The sequence below is a fragment of the Suricata suricatta genome, chromosome 12 (genome assembly GCF_006229205.1).
Source record: "Suricata suricatta isolate VVHF042 chromosome 12, meerkat_22Aug2017_6uvM2_HiC, whole genome shotgun sequence".
NCBI classification, from domain to species: domain Eukaryota; kingdom Metazoa; phylum Chordata; class Mammalia; order Carnivora; family Herpestidae; genus Suricata; species Suricata suricatta.
In genome coordinates, this window is record NC_043711.1 from 41,067,003 (window position 1) to 41,091,526 (window position 24,524).

Genomic DNA, 24,524 nt, shown 5'->3' on the forward strand with positions numbered 1-24,524 from the left:
TGCTGTAAACCTTATATTCCAAACAACAACATGTGTGGCACTGCACATTTTATGTGATATTCCCAACTATTCATAACCTCCCAGGCAGCAGTTTGTCATTCTTCTCAGATGTGAATGTGAGTTATTCCTTCTCCAAGCTTCACTCGTAGGAAGGGCTACCTGAATGTTATGTGAGTCTTTTCAACATCCCATAACACAAAGCTCCATAGGACTTTGCTGTTCTCTCCTTGTTGTGGACCCAGTAACTATGATCAAGGCAAAAAAAAAAAAAAAGGTCACCCTTTTCCCTTATCATTTTTCCTACTCACTATGGAATGAGAAAATTCCATACGAGGAACTGCAAATGAGGTGATCACAGAAGTCTGGAAATTAGGCAGTTGAAAGAAGGAAGTCATACCTGGGAAATGTAAATAAGAAATAATACTAAAACACAACATTTTTCTGGATAGGTCTCCTCAGGCAAGGGAAACAAAAGCAAAAATAAATGATTGGGACTATCAAACTAAAAACCTTTTGCACAGGAAATGCAACCATCAACAAAATGAAAAAGCAATCTCCTGAATGGGAGAAGACATTTGCAAATGATATATACCATAAGGGGTTAATAGCCAAAATATATAAAGAACTTAAAACAAAAAACCCCCACAGAATCCAATTACAGAGGATCTAAATAAATATTTTCTGAGCAAGACATTCACACGGCCAACAGGCACATGAAAAAATGCTCAATATCACTTATCATCAAAGAAATGCAAATCAAAAGCCTTATACCTGTCAGAATGGCTAGTGTCAAAAAGACAGAAATAACAAGTGTTGGCAAAGATGTGGGGGAAAGAGAACCCTTGTAATACTGTTGGTGGGAATGTAAATTGGGGCAGCCACTCTGGAAAACAGTATGGAGGGTCCTCAAAAAATTAAAAATAGACATACCATATGATTCAGTAATTCCACTGCTGGGTACTTACCCAGAGAAAATGAAAATACTAATTCAAAAAAAAATATGCATCCCTATGCTTACTGCAGCACTATTTACAAGAGCCAAGTAGCCAAGATATGGAAACAACTGAAGTGTTTATCAATAGAGAAATGAATAAAGAAGCCATGGTATATATTATAATGAAATATTACTGTTATAGGAAATAATTAGATCTTGCCATTTGTGACAACATGCATGGACCTATAGGGTACTATGCTAATTGAAGTAAGCTGGATAGAGAAAACAAAAACGACATGATTTCACTAATATATGGAATTTAAAAACAAATAAACAACAAAAATCCCCCCATAACAGACCCATAAGAATAGAGCACAAACTGGTATTTGCCAGAGAGGAGAGGAGTGGGGGATGGGCATAAAGGGCAAAAGAGGAGTGGGTGATACAGGCTTCCAGCAAAGAAATGAACAAGTCATAGAGATGAAAGATACAGCGTAGGAAATATAGCCAATGGTATTGTAATAGCGTTGTGTGGTGACAGGTCGCTGCCCCTGTGGTGATCATAGTATTGAGCTGCTGAATCACTATGTTGTATGCCTGAAACGAATGTAACATTGTGTCAACTAAATTTCCATAAACAAATTGTAAAATAAAACCAAATTCTCTTTTTCCATTATAGATGGAAATAAGCCAAATGTGTATGGGTAAAAGCAAGAGTTGGGGAAACGTCGTCACATCACTAACAATACTAGTGAAGTCTTAAAACTTGCTTTTGGACCTCATCTGCTAAGGTCTTGTAGGTTAATAGCAGAGATTAATAGGCTTGCTGAATAGATAGCATGATTAACTAGCCTTCTTATAGCTACAGGGGAAAAAAAGCGGAAGTGTGATAGGAATCAGGAGCGAAATGTGTGATCTCTGTTTCTAACAAGTAAACCTGTTTCCATTTAGGATGAAACTAATTGTGAAGGTTTTTGTTTTCTTTTTTTCTGTTTGAACTCTGGCATTCTGTTTACAGCATTTTATACAAGGTTAGTTTTCTTCATTTCATTGCCTGTAACGTGGAAATAATTCAGCAACTGAACTTGCTGCCCCCCAGCAACCATAATGAAAACAATAATACTTCCCCAAGGAGGTTACATGTCTCAGGTCATTGGTGGTATGACAGAGATGTCCCTATCTTTTATGAAAGCTGAGCTCTGCTTTGCTAATCTTAATGCACTAGGGAATGTTCCCATACATACTGGCATTTCAGAAACTGTTTTAAAAACATACAGTATCCATATACCCCCTTGTTAATTGTATAGGGCTTATTATTATGATAATCATTTTAAACCTAAGAAATTAAACTAAGTATCTCTCTCTTTCTCTTTTTCTCTCAGGGAAGGGACAGTCCTGAGTAAAACAAAATATCCTTTAATATTAGAGATGATTGCTAAGTAAAAGAAATTCGTTGTGACATGTGTCTCATAGCAAGATGATTTCTGTAGCTGATTCTTTGTGAAGGATTTCCACATTTAGTTCAGAATTCAAGTGCATTTGCTAATTCACTTTTGCTTAGGCAGTTCACAGTCTGAATTAGTACATATTCAGCTGCAAACTAAAAAAATGCACAGATCAATTACTTTTGAATACTTTAAAAACATATCATTCAAAACTGAAAGCAATATTAATATTCAAGCAAATTAATGCTATTTCTTTGAAGGTGGGAGGAATGTGATTCCTTAATGGCCTGTCCCTGAAATAAAGATTATATATAGTCATTATCAACAAAGCTATGTACTTTGTTGATTCAAGGATCCAACAGTTTTCCTTGTAAGAATTCCAATGGGATCTATACTGGGAGAGCATAGTGAGCATCTAAATACATGGAGACCAGTATAGTGGGCTAAATGGTGGCTCCCAAAAAGACATATTTGTGTCCTATGCCTCAGAAACTATGAGTGTGAATCTATTTTGGTAAAATCCTTTGCAGATGTACTTAAGGATCTTCAGATGAGAGGATCACCCTGGACTATCTCGGTAGAACCTAAATCCACTCATGAGTGTCAGATCTACTAAGAGTGAGGCAGAGGAAGATTAGACATTCATACAGGAGAGAAGGCCACCTGAAGATGTAGGCAGAGATGAAAATGATGTGACCACAAGTGCAGGACGGGGCCGCCCCCAAGAGCTGGAAAAAGCAAGGAAGAGTTTCTCCATCCACCTGCCAGAGGGAGTGCATTCCGATCAAGGTTCGGACTTCTAAGTGCCAAAATTGTGAGAGAACACATTTCTGTTGTTAAGCCACCAACTGTGTGATGATTTGTTAGGACAGCTTCAGGAAACTAACACAATAGGTTTTCATTCTTCTGCTATGTGACCTTGGGCAGAGGACATTTGTACAAGCCTCAGTTCCCTATTTTTTGAAAAGTAGTCTCTGAACTACATAATGAAAATAAATAATAATGATAATAATAACAACAAATAACACTAACACCACCACCATTGTTTGCATAACTCCTGACGATAATCCTGTGAGTTGTGTTATAAAACTCTGATTAGTAATATTCTCAGAGAAGAGATTACTCAGTGACTCATCCTTGTTGAAACAGGGAGTTTGTAGAGACTCACCCCTTGATCTTTTTTCCTTCTGTCACTGAATATATAACATGTTTAGGACACTGTGTTAGCTCTGGTGATGTGGACTTTACAGTCTAACAGGGATAAATAAGCAACTAAATCCTGTCATATTTGAATTTTATAACTAAACCAAAGTAAGAATACCTGTCACTTGGCAAATTAGTGGCAGATGCTGATTAGCAAGTATTTATCACTTTCAGGCACAGAATTTGCATCAAAGATTAGCCATGGAAGGGAAAAAAGTCAAGAAAATGTACAAGTGATGGATGGCAGGAAGAGAAAAGTGTGGAAGGTAGTTTTATGATAAATACCAAATGCACTCTGGTACAACTGAAGCCCCTGAATAAATCCAAACAATAATCACAGAAAGCAAAAATGATTTCTCTGGACTGAAGACTTGGAGTCTGGTTTTTGTAGCATGTTAAGTAGAAAGTTCTCAAGCAGAACTTCTCCCAGTAAGTCTGTCAGCGGGGGGGCCTGAGTCACAGAGAGCACATCTGCCCACTTAGGCCCTTACTTTGAATGCCTGACCAGTTTTGCTCCTCTGCCTTCTGAGGTGGTTGTGAAGTGATTACCCTTGAAAGTCTTTTGAAAAAAACAAAAACAAAAAACCTAGCAAGCACCTGTCTTAGATGGCTGAGTCATTCACCTGATGGAAAGAAGCAAGCTGGCCTAGCGGATCTCCAGAGATCTATTATGGCTCAATGCCTCTTTCATTTTAGCTCACTTAGCCACAGTGACTCCTTTCAGATGGCCACAAATACTGATGAGAGAACTGGGCCCAGGGGAACCAATAGCTGTGAGAACATAGGAATCTGATAAACTTAGGTCTGGAGTCTAACTTTGCCACTTACTGCTTGACTCCAGATAAATTACTTCATTTGGTTTAACATCGGCTTTCTCATTTTTAAAAGAGATAATGATTTTCCTCCTAAATATCAAGTGAGGTTATGCTTATAAATTGTGTAACCTGGCATCTGGTAAATGCTAAGCACTAAATGGCAACTGTTCCTATTATCATAATCGTCATCGTTATTAATTCCATCTTCTCAGAGAAAAAGCGACCTTACTTGTAAGCCCTTCCAAATGGCTGGAAACCGTAAGCATTTCCCTAGTCTGATGTAGCCAGAATCATGGGTTGAGTTCAAAATAAAAAATTTGCTGCAACTAGATATGTACCTTTCCAATGCTCTTCTAGTTTAGTTTCCTTTTCACCTTACATTTTGACATTTTTTTTGAGTTTGCCTTTGTTTTCTGTTAGAAGGAAACCTCTGAGTTGCATCCACTTGGGCAACCATGTCAGGACTAAGATCTTCCAGGCGTGGCAAGTTAATAATGAGGATAGTACAATAATAATAATAATAAGTAAATACTATTTAATACCATACCTGTGTCACATCCTTAATTTTTGCAACTGTCCCATGGATTAGGTGCTGTTACCATTACTGTTGTTATTACTGTTTCACAGAGGAGAAAACAGATTCAGAGTAAAGGAACGCTTGGAGGCATATAGTTATAAAGGGGAGCCAAAATTTGATTCGACACCATCTGGTTCTAGAGACTTCCTTTCAGTGGTCAGGCAAATTTCTAGGGATCCTGAGTCATTCTCATTAAGATAAAATGGATACATCATCACACAGATTGAAGATCTCCCTGATTATAGACTGGGGGACATTCTTAAAGCCTAAAGAAAAAACCTATATGTAGAAGTATAGACAGAACCAACTTTTTTATCTTCCTTCTTGTTATGTCTCTCAGAAAACTGATATGCTAAATTTTGTAGACCAAAAGGTGGGAAAATTAGTCCAACATGTGTTGTGCCTGCCAAATATAATGATTAAAATGCTTTCAAAACATTGACTGCTATAAAAAGAGAGCAGACATGCTCTGGTCTGGAACCGCTTTTTGCCTCACTATTGGGCTTATTTCCATCTCGGTGCTCTACCCATTCGTGTTACCTGCATGGGCCGTACATGGATCTAGGTTTCTAACTTCTGAGAGAGCAATAAATAGCATTGGTTTTTATTATTCCAATTTTCTAAATGTCTGCAAGTAACTATTTCAGCAATCAATGAGATAAATGTAACCAATCTATATAACCTAAAATTTAAAATCATGTTACAATAGTCTATGCTCTGACAAATATATGCCCAGAAAACCAGAAAGGGTTATGGTTAATCAAAGAGTATACTGACCTTTCCAGAGGAATTATGCATGGCACCTTTATTACAAATATTGTAAAATGAAAAAGAAGCAAGAAAATTATAGGGTTCAACCAACTAGAGAATGGATTCATCATGAACATTCATTAAATGTCAACCTAGTGGATTAGGAACAGCAGTGATTTTCCTGCAGTAATCAAATGATATTTCAAAATGCTAAAAATGGATGTTTTTTAAGTAACAATTCTTTTAAAGTCTTGAGTTCAAATGCTGTCTTATAACATGGGACACATGAGATTGGTTTAAATTTTTCTAAGCATTAAACATTTCAGCTCTAAAATATTGGTATTTTCAAGTAATCTAGAGAAAAGTTTTAAAAAGTTTAAAAGCCTGAATCCTACACAGAAAAATCGCAATTACCTTCTATCTATTCCCTTTGGCTCCTACCTCCCCCTCTCCTTTCTAATCCTTAGATCCCAATGAAAACCTCCATGACCTGCCTCCGGACATAAAGGAGGGGTGCCAGCGTGAAAACCATAGACATAATGGGGGAAAGGGAGAATGGGAAGCCCTAATTATGGCACTGGGACTTCAGCTAACAACTGTGACCTTCAAGATGCACTGCCTCTAGGGCCTTAATTGCTTTTGCCTTTATAATTAGGAAATTGGATCAGTGTTCTAAGAGATCTCTTACATAGCCAAGTAATTTCATGTATCAGACTAGGACATTTAACAGAATCACAAAACTGATTCCAGGTCACTCTTTTGCCCTAAGATTATGATCTCCCTTGAAAGCTCTTCATAAATATCAGGTTGCTTTTCCTCACCACAGGGCTCTAGCATACATGTCTTCCTTTTCTTTTCTTTATTATGCATTAAAGAGCAGAGAGATTAAAAAAAAAAAAAAAGGAGTAGCTTATTCTGGAAGCCACGGGGAACGAGCACTGAAAAGGTTTTCAAAGTAAAGTGTTACTGACTTTTGGTCCCTGAACTGAATCATGACACCTGGTTTTCTGCCTGCCCAGTGGTGTATCATAACTTCTTAGAGAAACAGACAGAGTTTTCTGGAACATAGGCTAATTATTTGTAGTAAGGAAGGCAGGACCCTTTATGAACTGAGTATTCCTCCTCATAAAAAAAATTTAAAACCCATACAATCAGAAGGTAAGAATCAGTTATGGATATATAGTTTCAACTCTTTGTTGTTACTAGGAAACCATTTAATAAAAAGATGCTCCATGGAAGCAAGACTAAAAGAGTTAATACAGTGCTTCTGGGTAGTGTGCTCACCTCACGCATTTATCTTTAGAAGATGGCTTAGATCTGATTTGTGGCATAGTATTATTGCTTGGTCTTTTTCCATTTTTTATTTGTTTGTTTATGGAGTGTTTTATATTCACATTGATAATGATGATAAACATAGAAGATGGCAGAGTATTTTCCCCATAGTTCTAAGAGGAAGTTTAAAATGAAGGTTATAGAAGGATAAAGGATATAAATGGTATTTACTGAATTCAGCAAATTTGAACTCCATGGAATTAAGATTAAATGCACATTTATTCCTTGTTTAGGTTTCTGGCAGATACTCTACTTCGATTGATCTTATGGCATATTGGTTTCCTACTTTCTTATCTGAGGCTAAAGACTCCATGTATATTTCTTTTTATTTCTCCTTTTCCTACTCATTTGAGGTCTCGGCAGGATCATATCTAATTTGCCCCTGCTTTCCAGAGTTCCTAATACAGTGTCATAAGTTTAGTTGGCATTCAATGTAGATCAACATATCCTACTTAACCTGGAAATGTGAGAGATAATTAAAATAGGCAAAGAATTCACACTGACTAAAATTTATAATGCAGGAGTTCTAACAACGATTATTTAATTCTGAATGATAAACAGCATCACAACTTTCTCAGGAAGGGAAAACACATTATTATAGATATGAAAGTGGCACATTTCCACCAATGCAAGGATGGAATTTTAAGAGCATGAGCATGTACAGGGCTAAAGCAAGGACTAGAAACACACTTGCCTATAGGAGTAAGAAACAAACATTAAATGAGTGAAGTAGGCTGGGTTTAACTGCATTGCATATAAGACCAAAGTACTTAAGGTGCATGTCCCATCTAGAGGGGATCAGTGGCAGTCATGGTTGGTAGAAATTCTATGACTTTAAGAGAAGCTTGAGATCTAGATTATCTTCTGGAGAAACTACTTAAAAAATCTTTTATCCTCAGGCAGAACCCTAACAATAAAACATAAAAGAAGAACTAGTTTATATTGAAGTCAATGAGGGTTGGAGGGTCCAGATCCCAATAATGAGTTTACTGAAGAAACAGAGTGGGAGCGAGCAATTCGTTTCACAGAACCTAAAGACACAAATGATTTCTTACACTGAAAGGTCCATGTATTCAGGCACTAAATGTCTAACACAAGAAAAGACATTAATATTAGGAACAACGAACTCACTATAGCTTGAACTGAAAATATTTAGAATCATTATGTTTCAACTTGGCCCTGACATTGTAGTTTTACAAGGCAATTGGTTTTATCTTATTCTCTATACAATAATTTCATATGACTTAAGAGTATAAGTCAAATGCATGTCATGATTAGCATCATAGTTAATAATGAAAAAATGTAAGTTTTTCCTCTAATATCAGGAATAATACAAAGATGCCCATGCTCACTACTCCTATTCACCACAGTACTACAAGTCTTACCTAGATAAATCAGGCAAGAAAAAGAAAGAAGGAAGGAATGAAAGAAAGAAGGAAGGAAGGAAGAAAGAAAGAAAGGAAAAAGAAGAAAGGAAGAAAGGCGTATGAATTAGAAAGGAAAAAGAAAACTGTTTCTATTTGCAGATGACATGGCTTTCTATATAGAAAGTCTTAAAGACTCATACAAAAAAACTTAGAACTGGGGCACCTGGGTGGCTTCGTTAAGCTCAGACTTCAACTCAAGTCATGATCTCATAATCTGTAAGTTTGAGCCCTACTTCAGGTGAGTTTGAGCCCTGCTTCTCTCCCTCTCTCATTCCCTCTCTCTCTCTCTCTCTCTCTCTCTCTCTCTCTCTCTCCTACCCCTCCTGGGATTCTCTCTCTGCCCTTCACTCACTTGCACTTTTTCTCTCAGTGTAAAAAAACAAACAAAAACCTGTTAGAACTAATAAATTCAGCAAAGTTGCAAGATACAAATTAACATGCAAAAAAATCTATACACTAAAAATTAATTTTCTAAAAAAGGGAATGATGAAATTTATCCCAAGTACAATAGCAATAAAAATTATAAAAGACTTAGGAATAATTTAACCAAGGAGATTTAAGATATCTTCTGTGAAAATTACAGAACACTGATGAAAATTATCAAAGAAGACACAAATAAATGGAAGAGTATCACATGCTCATGGGTTAGAAGAATTAATATTAATTAATATTGTTAAAATGTCAATATTACTAAAAGCCTCTATAGATTCAACCTAGATATCCACATGTAAAAGAACAAAATTTGACCCCTATCTTATACCCTTAAGAAAAAGTAACTAAAAATAAATTAAAGACTTAAATGTAAGACCTGAAACTATGAAACTCTTAGGAAAAAAACATAGGAAAAAAGCTCATTGGTAATGAGTTTTTGTAAATGCACCTAAAGCATAAGCAACAACAACAACAAAAACAAAATAGTGATGCTAAATCAGAAGCTAGAATGCTTCCACACAGCAAAAGAAATTGTCAACAAAGTGACAACTGTGGAATGGGAAGAAATATTTGCAAACCATATTATCTGATAAGGGGTTAACATCCAAATATACAAAGAAAAATATAACCCAACAGCCAAAAAAAATAATCCAGTTTAAAAATGGGCAAAGGACTTGAACAGTTATTTCTCCAAAGAAGATAAATGATTGGCCAACACGTACATGAAAAGATCCTCAACATCACTAGCCAAAAGAAAAATGTGAATCAAAGCCACAATGAAGTATCACCTCACACCTGTTAGAATGGCCACTGTCAAAAAGACAAAAGGTAACAAATGTTGGCATGAATATAAGAAAAAGGAACCCATGTGCACTGGTGGTAGGAATATAAATTGATGTAGCCACTATGGAAAACATTATGGAGGTTCCTCAGAAAATTAAAAATAGAACTACAATATAATCCAGCAATTCCACTTCTGGGAATATATCCAAACGGAACAAAACCACTAACTCAAAAAGCTACCTCTGCACTCTTAATATACACAGCAGCATTATTTACAAAGCTAAGACATGGAAACAACATAACTGTCCAATGATAGATGAATGGATAAAGAAGTTGTGAAACATACACACACACACACACACACACACACACACACACAGAGGAATATTAATCAACTGTAAAAACAAGGAAATCCTACCATTTGCAACAGCATGAGTGGACTTTGAGGGTATTAAGGGAAATATTTCAGTGAAAGACAAATACTGTAAAAGCTAACTAACATGCAGAATATAATAAATAAAAGCTCAGTAAAATCATAGGGAAAAAAATGCTTATGGTTACCAAAGATGAGGGCAGGGAGGGGAAATTATAGGAAGGTGGTCAAAAGATACAAACTTGCAGTTATTAGATAAATAAGTTATGAGGATGTTATGTACAACATGTGGATTGCAATTAACAGTCCTAAAGGATACACAGAAATGTTAAGAGAGTAATTCCTGGAAACAGTTCAAAATGGCAGCAAGAGAAGATCCTGAACCTCCTCCCAGGCACAGAACAAATCCATAGCTACACATAAAATAATTCACTCTGAAAAAGACTTGAGAACTGGCCGAACAGTTCCTCCACCACAAAGTATAAAAGGACAATATCGAGGCCACAGGAGAGGCAGAAAAGGAGTCTTGCTACCTGTAGTGACCTATACTAGGGAGGGAGTGTCCCCCTGAGGAGTGAGGGGTTTATGCCCAAATTGGGGACTTCAGCAACTGGCACTTGGAACAGAGAGAGGAGTCCCTTCAAACATTTGGGTTTGAAAACAAAAAAGGGCTTATGACCTGGAGAACCACAGGGCTGCAGGGCACAGGGTGTCTGCTCTTAAAAACTTGCAGGCATACCCACTTACCCTGGGACTCAGGAAAAAAGCAGCAATTTGAAAAGTCCCTAGATCATACATGACACGCATTTGCTATTCTTAAAGTGTCTGTCAGGTGGTCAAGGAGCCTGTTAGGACTCTCTTTGGGGATGGAACTGCTAGTGGGTGACAATTTGGGTCCTCCCTCTACTTCACTGTGCTGCCCTTGGTAGGTCCCATTTCTGCACTCTCCCTCTAACTCTCTGTGGCAGTGGGTGTGTACTACTCCTGTAATGTAAATTAAACTGATTAAATTGAAACCACAATGAGTCATCACCTCATCCCTTACCATGTTGGTGAGGATGTGAAGAAAAGGGAACCCTATGAGGATGTGGAGAAAAGGGAACTCTCCTACACTGCTACTCGGAATATAAATTGGTGCTGACACTTCGGAAAATATTATGGAGATTCCTCAAAAAATTGAAAATATTAGGGGTACCTGGCTGGTAGAGCATGCAACTCTTGATCTCAGGTTTGTGAATTCAAGCCTCATACTGGGTGTAGAGCTTACTTAAAAAAAAATTAAAATAGAGCTGCCATATGATCCAGCAATTCACTTTCTGGTTATTTATACAAGAAAACAAAATCTCTATTTCAAAAATAGATGTGAAACCCTATGTTCACTGAAGCATTATTTATAATGGCTAAGATAATGGAAACAATACGAGTATTCATCATTGGATGAGTGGAGAAAGAAAATGTAGGATATGCACATGCATATACACATGGTAAAAATACTACTTAGCCAGAAAAATAGAATGAAATCTTGCCTTTAAAATAGTATGAATGGAACTTAAGGGTATTATGCTAAGTAAATGAAGTCAGACCGAAAAAGACAAATACCATATGATTTAACTTTTATGTGGAATCTAAAATGAATAAACAAACAACACAAAAGTAAAACAAAACTCATAGATACAGAGAACAGATTGGTTGTTGCTAGAGAGGGTCAGGGGTTGAAGGGTGGGTGAATGGGTAAGCCATGGACATGTAATGTATAATATGGTGACGAAAATCTACATTATTAGATTGCAACCTTAAAGGATATTAAGAAATTAAATCTAAAAGTTTCTGTCACAAGAAAAAAAATATAGCTTTAGATGGTGACAGATGGCAACAAGATCTGTCATGCTGATCATTTTTCAATGTATACAAATGTCAAATCATAATGTTGTACACCTGAAACTAACATGTTTTATGTCAGTTGCATGCCAATTAAAAAAAGAAAAAAGGAGAGTGGATCCTGAGACCTGTCATCACAAGGAGAAATTTTTCTTTTATTTTCATTGTACCTATAGGAAATGATGGATGTTAACTAAACCTATTATAGTAATAATTTCACGATATACGTAGATCAAATCTTCATACTGTACACCTTAAATTTATATGTGATATATGCCAATTACTTCCTAATAAAACTAGAAAAACATATATAATCCTGTTCACTTCTCTTTGCAAGATATTTATTATTATATCCAATTATGTGAAGGGAACACTGAGGTTTTGAGAAAATTAAATAACTTACCCAAAGTTAGCCCCAAATAGTAAGTCAAAGAGCTACCATATGAATTCCAGTGGGCCTCACTCCAAAGTTTTTCCTCTTCATGTCCCTTTTCCTCTGACATACAAAAAAAGTAAAACTGACTTCTAATTAATAATCCATGGCCAGAAAGGAAAGCCACTGAATTTTTTTTCACACTCTCAATCATTTCAACAGGTTGATATCAATAAAATGATTACTCTAACTCTGCCCCCAAAGAAAAATCACACAAACATGGTTCGTTTTCTGAAAATGCTTTCATTGTCAATTATATTTAAAACAATAATTTTTTTGATCACTTAATCATCTCAAGTAAAGAAATGCCACTATGGGGCATTAAGAGGCTAACACAGTAAAGAATCTGAGCTGCAATTATAATTTGTTTCTTAGCAACTAATAGTGAAAGACATAAAGTTGATTCTACCACGTCTACAAGAGGCAGCATTACAGCCTTGGGAATACTGCTATAGTCCTTAACAGTACAATCCTGTGAGTAATTTGTTTTTGCTACTATCATAGAGAAATTATTTTGGATCTGCTTGGTCAAAGCTCTAAAGAATTCTCATTAAAAGTCTGCTATTATTTTGTGTGTGTTGTTTTCTTCTCCTCTCTCCCACATTACACTGAACCCAACTGTATTGGTTATTTCATGTATTAAAATACGTTGAAAAGAATCAGCATGATAAAAACAGATCCGTTTAATAACTAGGGGAAAGGAGTTCATCATTGTAATAGTTCCATTTCCTGTCTGAAACAGCACTTATTAAATGTAGTCATGGTTGGAGTAAATTAAAATTTTTATAATGGATATGAGGGAGAGCAAGAGGGATTTTAAAGGGTTCTGTCTGCTATAAACAGGGAAAAACAGTAGTGAAATTTGAGTGGTCTTATATCTGAGATTTGACAAGATTTTAAGGCACAAATTCACTCTTAAAAGATCATATTAGTGGTTCATATTTTGGCCAACAGAAATTATTTGGCCTAGAGGAATACTACACAATTCATCAAATTAAAAATCCTTAGAACAATCGAATCACGGTTTTCTCCTACATACATGGAATAGGATGATATAAAGAATTTATGGAATAGATTTTTCTTATAACTAACTAGAAGATAAGTATTATCAGAAAAAAATATTGCATTACAATGCAAAGTAATATGTTAAGTCACTGAATGAGAAATACATAGTAGTTTAGGAGCTTTCCCAGAAAAAAAAAGACGCAAGTGTGTACAGAAGAACATTTGGAAATACGTTGGAAAGAATCTGTGTGTACACAGGACACACATTAGAACTGCTTGAGGATGCCATGGGCAAGCCCATCGACAGGCTGTGTATCAGAAACCCTGCACTGCAGAACAGCAGACCCCACTCTGCCGCTTACTTGTAAGGGGACTTGGTTTACGGTAACTGAGGAAGCTGAAAGCAACTTGTACAACCTGAATGGAGGCATCAATTTGTCTTCCTGCCCTTTGATGTTGTCAGAGAGGGTCAGGTACACTTGGACTGGCCTAGATGGGCAGGCATTAATGGAAGCAAACCTTTATTTAGCCAAAGACCTATGAACAGCTCTGCTTCCTGGTAAAGCCTCCAAACACAGTACTAGAAATATTAGTTGTAGCCATCACTCTTACTGTCTCTAATCCCTCTGCAGTAAATTTAGAGAAAAAAGCACAGTTAACCTGAGATAAATACAGGGTGCTGAGTAGTCTTATTTTTCGCTTTATGTCAGAAGTAATCATAGATGAAATAATTTCTATTTAAACATTATATAATTTTTTAAAATTTTCTTAAAAACATAAAGATCTTTAAACTCAGATTTATCATGTCTCTCTTGGCATAAAAATTAGAGATTTCTAATAAGTCACATATATTTTTTGGTTTCTACATCATTTACCTAAAAGATCAAATGAAGAAGCTATTTATTTCCAGTTAGCAAACATGAATAACCTAGGTCTTTGCACCCAGTGGGCTCAGCAAAACTTATTAAATAACATTTAATGCAGTAAACACCTACATTATTATCAAATATTTATGGAGCACTGGCTGTAGAGTACAAAGTCTGGGTACTAAGAAATCAAAGATGAGGAAGATATTATCTTTTCCCTCAAAGAGTTCATAGTCTACCAAATCTACTGAGGGGAGAGGGAAATTTGCACAATATATATACTAGGATATAAATATGTACAAGATATTAGGCACGAAGTGGTTAGTTCTACCTGATGAACAATACCTTGATCAACAGATCTGCTAAGTGCCTATACAAGTCAGGTCCAATGCTAGGTGTTGATATTACTGAAGTAGTGAATAAAAAAGAAAAGTTTCCTGTCCCCAAAGAGCTTATATTATAGTGAAAGGGATAGATAATAACTTAGGAAATAAGAACAAAATGAAATGATCAGAAAGTATGATAACTATTGCTCTGTTGGAAAATTTTTTTTACTGTTATAGAGCTTGAATGATGGGGCATGGCTTTCTAGAGGGTGGCCAGACATGGGGTACTTCCACAGGCACCCTATATAGAGAAGAGGATTGTACAGGGAAGAGGGCAAGGGTGGGAACAAAACAGGAGCAGAAGAAAAGTGGCTTGAAAGCAGATCCACAAAAAAGAAGTGGATGGAGATAAAAACATTAGCAGTATTTGAACTCTGAAACAAGCCAGAGCAGTGCCCTAACAGAATCCATGAGAACATTTAATTATTACAGTCATTGTACAAAGCATATGGATCATATCATATGAGATTAATGCTTTTAAGATGCAAAAGCAAACCATCACTTAGGCCTGCTGGAAAGTCATTACTGTCCCACAGAGCATATGATGAATAAAGAGTACAAGCAGGTGGCTGGGTGAACTTTACAAGCACAAGCAGTCTCTAACTTGTTAATGAAAGTAAGAAAATAGTATTAAATAAACACCTATAAACCAAATGATGTTGCCTCATACTCTCTGGTCACACACTGGTTCCAAAACTCCTCTCCCATTCACCCTACCGTACTCTTTCTAAATGAAAGCAAAGAGATACACCTGCTAGTATGAAAAAGCATCATATGTTGTGTTTTGCTGCCTTATCTCTGCCCCTTATATGTCTGGCTCACTGGACAAAGTTTGGTGATTCCTGAAGGCTTTTAAAAACTCAAAATATGTAAAATAATAGTTGGTGTCCAGATTTGACAAGAGCTAGCCAAGTGAAGAGTAATCATTTTTTGTTAGTCAATTTGTAGAGGAAAGGAGTCCCTCCTTCACTATGGTGTGCACAAGAAGGAAATGAGTGGTCACTTCGAAGGTTAGATAAGAGAAGGGAGATGTAATTACATAAGAGTCATGTGAAAGACAGGAGGAAGAATTGCTGTGGGAACAGTACGTTGATCAGAAAGCAACAAGCTTGGCATATAAAACACAGACAGAGGAGTGGCACTGACATTTCTCTTCTGGATTAGCTCTGGTCTTAGTCAAAGCCCTACTGAGTTGAGATGAAATCTTCATTATTACCCAATACCAGAATTTTGGGAATCACCTAAGCCCTCAATGCCTGCAGGTTGTTCAGTCTCATCTTCAACCAGCATCACCTTCTGAGGTCTTCCTCCACTTTCCAGGTGTTCCTTAATGAACCTACAGCACCGTGTCATAGAAAGTACCCCATAAGAATGGTGGATTTCCTTTGCTACCTACTTATAAGAGCAACATGTAAAACAGAACTGAAATGAGTTAATATAGTACCATCTTTAAACTTAAAGAGAACTTAAAGAAGTTGGTTTTACTAATAAATGAGAATTGTGTCTTTAGGGGCACCTGGGTGGTTCCATCAGTTAAGTGTCTGACTTCGGTTCAGGTCATGATCTCATGGTTCCTGAATTCAAGTCCCTCATCGGGCTCTGTGCTGACAGCTTGGAGCCTGGAGCCTGCTTTGGATTTTGTGTCTCACTCTCTCTTTGCCCCTCATCACTTTCATTCTGTCTCCTTCTCAAAGAATAAATAAACATTAAAAAAAAAGAAAATTATATCTTTTAACTTATGGGTTCAGCCTATTAAAATATGCCAATTTCTGTCAATTTGAAAAAATATAAAGCAAAACTTCCTTTCACTCTGTACCCCTAGCTATGTTCCTTTCTATTTCCTTCAGTGTGTCTCTGCTTCTTCTATGTCCTCCCTTCCCATCTATTCTTCACTGCATGCATACCTCATCTTCATCTGGATACTGTCCTCCATTCTACCCGAAATCACTCTGGCAAAATCACTCAACTCTGTTGCCAGACCCAGTAGGCATTTTTCACTTCTTTTATCTAATTTCTCATTTCTTCACTGCATTGAACATTTGCTCTCTGCCTTCTTATAATTTCTACCTTTTCTGTTTCTCCCCTCCAGTTTCCTTTTTGGGTTCTTTCAACGTTGCCTACCCTTTAAACACTCCATGGTAGCCTTGGCCTCATTCTCTTTTCTTTTTCTGATACACTCTCATGGGTAATCTAATAGATGCTTGTGTTTTTAATTCTAACCTTTATGCTTGTGTCTACTTACTGCAAACCTTCAATCCTGCAGATGCATTTTCCTCATATATTCAATGGCCTGATTAGAATAGACATACATACTTGAATGTCTTTTGGATAAGGTGACTCTAGATCCTAGTTTCCCTGAGATAGTTGTAGTTTACATTTATTGTCCGAAATATGATTTATAATGGCCTTTTTCACACTCTTAAGTATCCAGCTTTGCATGATAAATAGTAAAACTTGGTATATCTTAAACTTGCCACCTTCCTGATCTCCAACCCTAACCTGCTTCCAAACTCACTCAGTGGTAATCCACCATGCAAGACAGCAACTTGGGAGTCATTCTATACTCTTCACTCCCTCTACCCACTGTTGACCATACCATTCACCAAATCCTGATGTTTTCACCTCATAAATATTTTCCAAATATGCCTTCTCTAATTCTAGTGCTTTTGTATAAGGATAGACTCTTATCATTTCTTGCCTGGAATATTAAAAAGTCATTACAAGTATTTTCCTAAGCTCTGGCATTCCAATCCCTTAAATGTACCCTCCAAAATAAATCCATAGTAATTAATTTCTGAATATAAATTTGGCTATATCACAGTTTGAAGCCCTTCAAAACCATCACTCACCAAAAGGCTAAGTCAAGCTCGTTGGTACACTGAGCAGGCCCTCCCTGACCTGAACCTCAGCCATATCCAGCCCCGGGGGCTGTCAATCTCCACTTCATGTTAGACAAGCTAGCGATATTGAGGGCTTGCACATGCCCTGCATATTCCTGAAGCCGAGCCTCTTTGCATCTACACTCCTGCTGCATGAATCACCCAGTCATCTCCCCTGGCCTCTTCAACCATCTGTTAAGACTAGGCTCAGTCATCATCTCTTTGGGGAACCTAATGGGCACTTCAGAATAGATTACACATTGTCCTTTATTCTTCCATAACATTTGCTGCCTTTTCATTTATCACATTATATTCTGGATTTAATAATTTATTAATACCTTTTGTCTTTCTCTCCCACTAGAGTGCAAGATCCTTCTTGGTCATTTTTCCTTCTTAACTTTTCTCTTTAGTTCTTTTCCTATTTCCTTTTACCAACATAGCACATCTTACTTCTCTAGTTGGGAGTAGTCACACACATTTTGTTTCAGTGAATCCTGAAACCAAAGAAATGGTTACTTATATGTTCTGATTCTCGCATGAAAAAAAATGGCAGGCCTGTCTCTACTGTGGGCACATGTATCTGCAATTTAAGAGAATTTTGACAGAAATTTTAACTATATGCATTTTGTTTTAAGTGCTGATTTTCAAAACAAACCACAGGAAGATGTGTGAGATTCTATCACGCTCTTTTCAATTCCATAACACTCAGTGCTCCTACACACTATGGTGAAGGAGAAGCAGTATTTTACAAGCACATTTGCTTCTCACTCTGAAATTTTAATAGAAGAGAAAATCCCCCAAATAGAGAAAACACAATAAAATACAGTGTTATACCAGCAGGATATGTATTGCCTGTGTTTCTGGAGATAGTCTGCCATGTTTGATAGAAGAGTCCCTTGGCCTGTGCCTCAGATGGTAACATAATCCCCTGAACACTGAGTGTCTAATGACTGTTGCTTTCAAACTTGTGCTAGTCCCATTGCATGAACTCCGAAAACAGCAACTCTTAGTCACATGACACTTAAAATTTACATCCCTTTGCTGAGTCCAGTCTAATGATTATCTTTAACCTGGATAATTTGTCTTTGTTTATTTTGCTTAATCATTATGGGTCAGTGCTGGGAGGCATGTGCAGCAGTTGTGTATGAAACACCTGGAAAAAGGAGATAATGTTCCACGAAAGTCTGCAGCTTTTAGGATTCCTTGTCTTTAATGGAGCCAGACTTAAGAAGTATTGTACATGTTTCCTCCCTCAGGAAGAAGGGAGAAGATTGGCCTGGATGGGAAGGTACGTGTGGATTCAAAGGAATGCTGCCTTATCCTAAATGTTTGTAGAGCTCCAAAAGCTGCCTTCAAAACTAAATGAAAAGAGATGGAAGAGAAACCACTCTTGTTTTCTTCCGTATTAGGACATAATTAATCTAACCTTGTGAATATGCCAGGTACTGAGCTCCAAGAGATGGCCTCCACAGAACACCATAATGCCAGGCATGGATGCTTAGAGGAAATTTGCTTGTCTTTCTGGTACTTATTGTTGCTTATTGTGAACCCTTGACTCTACTGCTGATTTCTAAGGACTGAAGTAAGCTATAGGAGAGAAGCACTTTTATCTGCTGCCCATTCCACCCACTGCTGGTGTATAGACTTTGGATTTAATGGAACAATAGAATTTGTTTTTAATGTTTATTTTTGAGAGTGTGAGAGACAGAGCATGAACACGGGAATGGGCAGAGAGACGGAGACACAGAATTCAAAGCAGGCTCCAGGCTCTGAGCTGTCAGCACAGAGCCTGATGCAGGGCTCAAACCCACCAACTGTGAGATCATGACCTGGGCCGAAGTCGGATGCTTAACCCACTGAGCCACCCGTGCCCTGGAGCAATAGAATTTTAAGGAGAAAAAAAAGAGGTATATGACATCAACAAAGATGTTTTCTAAGTATTCAATAAAAGCTATTGCCATTACCATCACCGTCTTCCACCATTATCAATTCATAAAAGAAAAAAAACCTTTTCAACAGTAAAAATTATGGAAGGGCACAATTTCAGGAGAATATCTGTTCTTTTTTAAAAATTTTTTTAATGTTTTATTTATTTTTGATACAGAGAGAGACAGAGCATGAGAGGGGGAGGGGCAGAGAGAGAAGGAGACACAGAACTGGAAGCAGGCTCCAGGCTCTGAGCCAGCTGTCAGCACAGAGCCTGACGCGGGGCTCGAACCCACGAATGTGAGATCTGACCTGAGCCGAAGTCGGAGGCTTAACCGACTAAGCCACCTAGGCGCCCCTATCTGTTCTTTATCTAAATTCTGCCTTATTAAAATTATATAGTACAATTTTATCTTAGACTAGTTTCAGGAACATTTGAAGGTATACTCTAAAATATCTTCACAAAATATTGACAGGTGTCACACCCAGCTATTTCTTTGTTTTAACAAAGAAGCTCATTTCAAATGAAAATAGCAATGTGCTGTAGTGAACAGACATCAAGACCTGAAGTCAGAAGTCTGAGTTTTGACTCCTAGATTTGACACTATTAGTATCATGGACCTGAAAAGGGGATGATCATGGTGACAAATCATACCTTATGGGGCTTTTGTAATGATCAAAATAAATAGATTTGAAAGCGCTTTCTATATAATAAAGTTGTATAGACACTTTAGCTTTTAATTATTTTTCCTAATAGCATCTTGTATTACCAAGGAGAAAGTGAAGCAATGAACAGAAAGGGACAACATACATTCTGTGAACAGGGTAAAAATTTCCTTAGTTTCAAAGTCTTTGGTGCCATGACAGAGAAATTAGGGAATATCACAAGGATTGTTCTGGCAGCAACTGGAGGACAAGTTCCTATGGTCCTCTATAACTGTATCATGAGCTCTCTACAGCTGGCTTAATGAGACATGCTACGAATCCAGTAAATACCTCACCGATCTTGTAGCACAATCTCAGCTACAAGACAACTCATTGTTAACAAATTTAATATTGAGCCAATTAGCTAGATTACCTATCTGCTAACTGTAGCAACATTGATTTTTATTGAAATATTAATATCCAAGACAAGATTTCTGCTTAACCTTCAAAACAAGCTTAAAATGCACTATTTTATTTCATTGCCAAGGGTAAGAGGAAGATGTTTATGATGTGATTATAATTTATGTTCCCAGATTCACCATTTATTTTCAAGGCATCAAGGCCACCTGGTCAAACGAAGGATACATTTGTGACACTTAATTTCCAGCAGGAAATGGCAATGACACTCAAAGTAATAAATATGAAGGCTCCACAAATGTAATGCATTTGTTCATCTCCAAGTGCCACTTTTTGACCACTTTACCTACATTTCAGTATTTAAAAACTTCAACTCAGTGTAACATATATATGCAAATATTTTTTTAACTTTATCATTTGGTTGGCAAATAGTAATTGGCATCACATACCTACTACTATGGAGAGACACTTTAAATTCGTCTCCCATCTAGCCAATTAACTAGTTGTTACTTAACCTTCTAATTTCTGTATAAGTCTAATTACATGAAATAGAAGTTGGTGTTTTGATTTTTTACTTTGCTTTTCTGTTTGGAGTGTCATTGTAACTACTGTATTGTAAATGATGGAAAATAATTGTATATGTTAAAAAATAAATTGTGTTATATTTTTAAAAAAGCAATTAATAAAAATATCATAAAATATTAAAAAAAGAAACAAAATAAATAGATACTAAGAGGGCAGCCTATTTAAGAGCTTTTACTGAGCATGTGCTGTCTACACAGGCGTTCCTTTCTTGGCTATTAGGATTGCTACCACCAATGAACTCACACTGAAGACTTTGTTTCTTATCATTATGATGATGTGGATCACAGAGCAAATCAGAGGCAGTAAAGGGTCAGAACATCTGTCTAGGATTCCCAGTTTGATACTATCACACAGGAACTTTTCTCCAATAGGTCTTGCATTTTACACCTTGAAGTATTCCATGAATTAATTATTACCTCTATTTTCTACCAATGGGCCAACTAACTAAATGAAAAATTTTCATTTATTTCTATTTTTTAATTTTATTTATTTATTTGGAGAGAGACAGAGACAGTGCAAGTGGAGCAGAGGAGAGGTGGAAGACAGAGAATCCCAAGCAGTCTCCGTGCTGTCAGCACCAAGCCTGATGTGGGGCTTGATTCCACAAACAGTGAGATCATGACCTGAGCTAAACTAAGAGTCGGATGTTTAACTGACTGAGCCATGCAGGAGTCCCAAATGAAAAACAAAATTAAAGGCAATATAGAATACTCTTATAATTTTTTTTTAAACTTGTTTTATTTATTTTTGAGAGAGAGAGAGAGAGACAGTGTGAGCAGGGGAGGGACAGAGAGAGAGGTAGACAAAGAATCTGAAGACAGGCTCCAGGCTCTGAGCTGTCAACACGAGCCTGATGTGGGGCTCAAACCATGAACCACAAGATTATCACCTGAGCCGAAGCCGAGATCATGACCTGAGCCGAAGCTGGATGCTCAACCAACTGAGCCATCCAGGTGCCCCTCTTTTTTAGAGATACACTAACTAGGTCCTGATTAGCTGAGGCAAACAATGGGTCTATTTAAAAAATCAATCATAAGATAGTGGCTCAGTAAGAGTGAAAGAGAACTGTCAGTCCAGTGCTACATCATACGTCTGATCAAAAAATCACATGTGTGATAATCACCTGGTAATAAAGGAAATAACATCTTTGAGAGATCTCTGCTTCCATCCTCCCCCAGATCACATCTCTTCCAAAAAGAAAGGACATTCATCTTTATCTCTGCTTTTATTTTACATGTTTAGCTCTAACATGTTAAAAACCTCAAGGTTGCCATTCCTTCCAGCTTCTCTTTGGGATCCTGGTTTTCATATACAGTGACTTACTAGCCTGCTAACCCAACAAAAAATTATTGTGCAAAGCAAGGCACTGGTGGAGTTTCTAGTCAGGCTGACAAGCAAAAGAGACTGATGGATAAAATTATAAACTATGAAGGTGATAGATAATGAAAATCAACAGAGAATGAAACAGACAATACTGGGCTAGTATGGTAGAAGCAGGGGATATTAGAACTCGGAATGCCCACCCTCCTGCCCACATGTACTTTATTGTGACTTTGGCCTTGAATGGATTTGGAAGAAGTGGTAATAATAAATGCCCTACCTTGGGGAAAAATAAAACTAGGATTCAACTGGAAAAGCTACAGATAGGAGATCAATTCTGAAAGGTTCCTACTCTCCCACTGCCCAAATTTCTAATCTCATTAAATGTGTTCTCTTTTTAAAGCTGGTGATTTGTCCTTCCTTGTGCCCAATAATGTTAGTTTCTATAGATGTGGGTACAATGTCATTACTGAAGAACTAGTCATCACCAAATATTTGTCTTTGAATCAGTTTCAAATTTAACAAATGCTTGTGGATGTTTTGGCCAAATGAAGGAGATTTACTGAGGAAGGAATTAGTTTTCTCCAGGAGGCACTTGTCTTATAAAGCTGTGGTATGATCACCAGGGGCACCTATTTTAAAACTAGAGCCCAAGACCAAAAGACAAAGGCTCTTATGGGCAGCTATTCACAGGTACAAAATCCCTACGTGATATAACACTTTTAATTATACCTAATGATATTTAACTGATAATTATTAAAAATTGCTAAACAAAACTAAAATACTTTGGGGCTATTGGAGTAATACCTCATTAATGGTCTAGCTAAATGGATACAAATAGGTCCCTGTTTCTACTACACATCAGATATTTTGTAGCTATTCTCTATTGCTTACAAAAACCATGTGAGGCAAGTACTCTAGGAAGGAGAACCAGGAGAAATGTCTTCTTACTTGGGACAGGCAGAGCACCAACAGCATTGTGTGAGCTACATGCTCCAAGCACTGCCAGCTAAGTGAGTTCTCACGGACTTCTCAGCATTTTCAATGTTACTCTCTCATTTCTGTGTACAAACTTGGTGATGATAGCATTAGTAGTACTAAAATCCTATCATATATCTCTCTGTACTGCTCTCCTGGCTGCCCACTATTAGCTAATGAGCAAACTACAGCTTTGCCTTTTCACATATGAATGAAAGTATAGGTTTCTTAACAATAAGGTATTTAGAAATTGGGTCTGGCTATTTCATTAGCATCACATTCCAAACTGTTTTGAGTTTCTTGGCCAAATCAGTGCCTGTGACAAAGATGCACTTTCACTTAGTAGAAAAAACAGAAAACCAGTTAGTATAGTGATTAACACTCCAAGTACTGACATTAAATAACCTGGAATCAACTCCTGGGTCTACAACTTCCAACCTGTGTGAATTTTGGCAAGTTACACAACTTTCTCATGTCTCAGCTCCCTCTTTTTCCTTGATATTCTTAGCAATATCAAGAATACAGGTGTCCTAAGTTGGGGTAGTGATAATAAGGGACAATTTACATTTTAGTGCTTAGCATATGCAAACCAAGTATGAATTGTTAGCTCTGTAGTTATTACAGGTGATTGGTTTCAGACTGTTGAGACGCAATTGATGACTGTGTTTCTAGAAAGCCTCCAGGGCAATAAACACTATATGGAATTCGAAACAGTGAACATCTTTTATAGTATATGATAATTTTCCTAATTTGTAGCCAGTAAAGTGGCATATGCAAGTATATGACTCAAGGAATTCTTGAAATAAAAACACATAAAAAATAATTTTCTCTTGCCTCATTCCCTGTCACCATCTCCTAATCTACTACATTCACTCCACTGCTCTGTGCTTTCCAGTCACAGAAGATGTGCTTTGATTTCCCGAAATGTTCCAAGTACTATTCTACCAAAGTGCCTTTGTACATACAGTGTTTTCTGCCTGCAAAATGCTTCCCCTTTAATCTTTACTTATCCTTCAGATCACAATTACAATCATTTCCTCAGGGAAGTTTTTCTTAATACCCTCTGTCTATGTTTACTTCCTTTGTTACAAATGTCGCGGCACCAACTGCCATTTTATCAGCATTTCTCTCAGTT

At 37.0% G+C, this 24,524-nt stretch overlaps 1 protein-coding gene across 1 annotated transcript in view; it reads right to left on the reverse strand.

Moving 5' to 3' along the window:
- Positions 1-24,524, reverse strand: part of CNTN4 (contactin 4) — a 474,897-nt gene that overhangs the window by 249,728 nt on the left and 200,645 nt on the right. The gene's annotated exons all lie outside the window — the stretch shown is intronic.